We start from the raw sequence: 3,977 nt of genomic DNA, 5'->3' as shown, positions 1-3,977 counted from the left end.
AAGTGGATTGCCTTCACAGCAGTTTTTGATGCATCTTTTGGGGGACCCGAGGCTAAGAATTGCCCAGCTGTAATTTATCATTCTACTTGCTGCCTGTTTCCACACATGCAATAAAAACGCCTATACCCTCTTATTTTTCAGCATAGCTGGCTAAAGACAAGGATCCCCAGGGAAATCTAAAGCAAAATCGTGTTCCTGTTTTATGATGACAGTTAACTTTGAATTTAAAAACAAATAAAAAATTTCTAACTTAGCCCAAAATGCTACTGGCTTAAAATGCTACTGGATTAAAATTTTAGAGTTGAATAATTGGAATTTTGATATCATCCTGTATGTGTTTATGGAGCAATATTGTCCCAAATGGCTAGTGATGCAGTGCTTTCTCAGCCCTGCTGAATAAATCTATTCTAAGTCAATTCCCAGTAAAAGAGTTTGAAAAGCTACTCTTGCTATTGGCTTTATTTGCAACAGTAAAAGTCTGCCAATATCAGGCTTCATCCTGAAAACACTGGGAGCTCAGTCCCTTATCCTGCAAAGCCTTTCATCACAGGCTTAATTTTGAAACACATGAACAGTTCCTAGTGACATCTGCAGAGTAAGTCATCTTCAACAGCTTCAGTTAAGCACACCATCCCCCTGGACCAGAGTGATTTGTTTGTATGTTATTCGGAGCACAGCACTGTAGAAAAACTGTTCACGAATAGAAGTTATCAGAGGAGTTGTTGACTATGGTGCTCCATGGAGGGGAGTGGGGCAGGGGAACAGGGACCAACTGTATTGAGCATTTGGGAAGGACAGGAGGCTTGTCTTCATGCCTTAAAACTTATATTTTTCTTCATCCCAAAGATTTGGTTAGCTGGAAGTTTGTCTTGTTCTGGGAGTGTGTTCAGGCCAAACACCATGTCAGGCTCCCACAGGCTTTTTGGGTTTCTGCTTGTTTCAGGGGTTTCAGTTCCCCTACAGACCTCTGCCCAGTGAGGGAAATGCTGCTGAGGTAGAGGATGGAATGGCACAGTATTGTTCAGCCCTCAGAGATGTAAATGAGTGCTAGTGGACGAGGATCTGCTACAGCCTAAAACCTGGCACAGACATCAGATTAAAAGCACTGAGTGCTTTTAATCTGATGGAACCTTCTTTATTCAAATGGCATCACTCTCAGCTGACAACAGGAGTGAAAATCTTGAATAGAAATGTATCTGTCTGTAATTGTAATCAGATTTTACAAACTTACCCTCTCTGCTACTTTGGCCATAAAATGATTCTTTTCATTGCTATGCTTGTTTGGAAAGAAAGCCTGGTAGATCACCTGTAGGCATGAATTGTTCTGTGGGAAGGAAGAGTTTATGAGGGCAGGTGCACAGGAGGCAAATGGATAGTACGGCCTTGTGTTGACAGAAACTGTTACTGGCATGGAAGAAGTTTAATTTCAATCTCACCATAAAACATGAAGCCAATAGCTTTGTGGATAGTGAAACTCATACCGAATGTACACATCCAAGCCTAAGGAACATGAAGAGGGCTCTGACTCAGGTGGGTGGAAGGCAGGTCAAGGTGAAACCATCTTGTTCACAGCAGATGAAGCAATGCTGACAATGCATGAGTAGGTGGAGAGCTTATTTCAGGCCAGTGAATGTGGTGCTGTGCATGGGATGTCCTCTGTCTGTAGGAACACAGTAAGGGACTGTGGAGCGGAAATGGGCTTGTGCAGCATAAGCCTTAATGTTCCAGAGCTCAAAATGGGGAATGTTCTGTAATAACCTAAAATGTGGTGGGTTTTTTTGTTCTTTTGTGTTTTGTGTTATGAGAGCTTACTGCTGCTTTTAGTGACCTTCCAGAGATAAGCTCTCAGCTAATGTGGAGTACATTCACAGTGCTGGCTGTATGAAGTGCTTTCTGATGGAACAGCCTCTGCATTTTCAGTTTCTGCTTTTGCCTTGGTTTGAACAAATGAGAAGGAAATAGTTAATTATTAACTTAGCAGATAATACTGTGTACAGCTACTAAACACATTAAAAATGGTTTTCTGGGCTTGGCACCTTAATGCCTTTGAGGATTCTGCTTGTGTACAGAAAAAAAGTCATTGTGCTCCCAGCTACAGGCAGTCACACAGGAGTCCTGTGTTTCTCCAAACTCTTGCTTTGAAATCTTACTTCTGTTCTTTCTCATATTGCTTGTTCCAACCCAGGGTCATTCAGAGTGGAAAGATATCCTTAACCTGAGTGCATGGAAAGCAAGGTCAAGATCTGTCAGTTAAATAAACTGGTATAACAAACTCAATAATGCCAGGGGAAAATTAGCCACAGAACCTTACCTGAAATTTTGTACTGCTTTTGCTATTTCAGAGAGTTGGCACTTCAGCCCCTGATACCCGAAATGCCACCTTTGGCTCAAGTATTTTTAATGCAGGGTTTTGTTTTCGCTCCTGCATTTTGTAAGGTGCTTGTGAACCATCAGAACAGGCAAAAAAGTGTAAAATGCTTCTTTGGATTAAGTCAAAGTGATCATTTTGAAAGACACTTTGCAAAAGGGATTGTTCTTCTAAGGTGTTAGGTACCCTCTCATAAGGTGTTGAAGCTTGTTATCATTAGAGGGACAGGAAGAGCTTGATGGGATGCAGGACCAGGCATGGGGCTGGTTGTGGAGTTTGCCATTTCTTCCCCCTTCAGACTTTTGACATGAACCAGAAAAGTGAACCTTTGTTTTAAAAATAGCTCTGGTGATCATCTGAATCATCATCATAGCAGAATATCTGCTATCCTGAACCTTGCCTTGATAACTTCTTTTCAAATCTATGGAAATATTATATATTATTACTGGTTTTTTTTTGGTTTTTTTTGGTTTTTTTTTTGGGGGGGGGGAAGGATTACTCCCAACAGAGAAGAATAGGAAAATAATTTCATTGAGTATTATCATTCTTTGCCGTGGGAATCTCAGCTCCTGAATTGTTAATTTGTAATGAAATGAAACTAGAGTGTCATGGTCAAGGAATCTTGCCCCATAATACTTCTTTAAATTGAGGTTTTAATGTGTATAAATTACAACAGTTTTTATCAGTGCACTATATATTTTTATTATTCTAGAGACATTATTTATAAGGAATCAAGTGAGATTTTATGGTGGGAACCTTAAGGGGACTTAAATAACTAGAAGCAGCTCCACCAAAATCAGCAAAATGGTGTGACAGTAGGAGGGATCAGAGCTTTCTCCTCCATCATTACTGAACTCATCTAACTTCTTTTACTATCTGATAATTAATAGAAGACTAATGATTGCTGTGTGTCTGCTTCTTACACTAAGTCCTAAAATAGGGTCAGGTTTTTATGCCTAATGAAAAAACCAAGGTATTTCAGCACCTGAGAACACAACATGGAGTTGTTGCACCGCTATTGTTTTTTTTCAGAAATAGTTATATAAATTCTTATCTGCCTGGGAGATATCTGGTCATCTAAGAATTCCCCTTAGTTTGGGAAATGTTTTAAGGACAAAAGACTTATGTCTTGTGGTCAATAGACTTCTCAAGAAGAAGAAGAAACAAGAATAAACATGTTCCTAATGAATAATACCTGCTTTAGAGGAAGGATTTCTTGGTAAACATTGAAAGCAAAACTAAACAACTAGATTGGTTTCAGGTGACTTGTAAACTGTCCTGCATGTACATAACATGGGAAATAAAACTGGGAATTTTATTTGACATAGTTGTCGAGGGCACCAAGAAAATAGCCCTTAATGAGTGAAAACTGCCTTTTGTGCACTGTAGAAAGTAGGAAGTCCCAGTGTAACAAGAGCATTAAAATGTCGTGTCAGTGATTCTGCAAAATTGCTTTGAGCAGCTGTAGAATTTTGCTAGAGATTGCTTGCAGAATTAAGTGGAAACACTTTTCCTGGTGACCAATGTGCAGTATAAAAGTCACATGGTTTTCTCACATCCCATAGCACTGGAAGTTCAGAATCTTAGTCAAAACTTTTTTTTTTTTTTT

Source organism: Empidonax traillii, unplaced genomic scaffold, assembly GCF_003031625.1.
Source record: "Empidonax traillii isolate 1590-97213 ecotype Southwest subspecies unplaced genomic scaffold, ASM303162v1 scaffold275:size1536655, whole genome shotgun sequence".
In the NCBI taxonomy this organism is placed as follows: Eukaryota; Metazoa; Chordata; class Aves; order Passeriformes; family Tyrannidae; genus Empidonax; species Empidonax traillii.
This window is presented reverse-complemented; position numbering follows the sequence as displayed.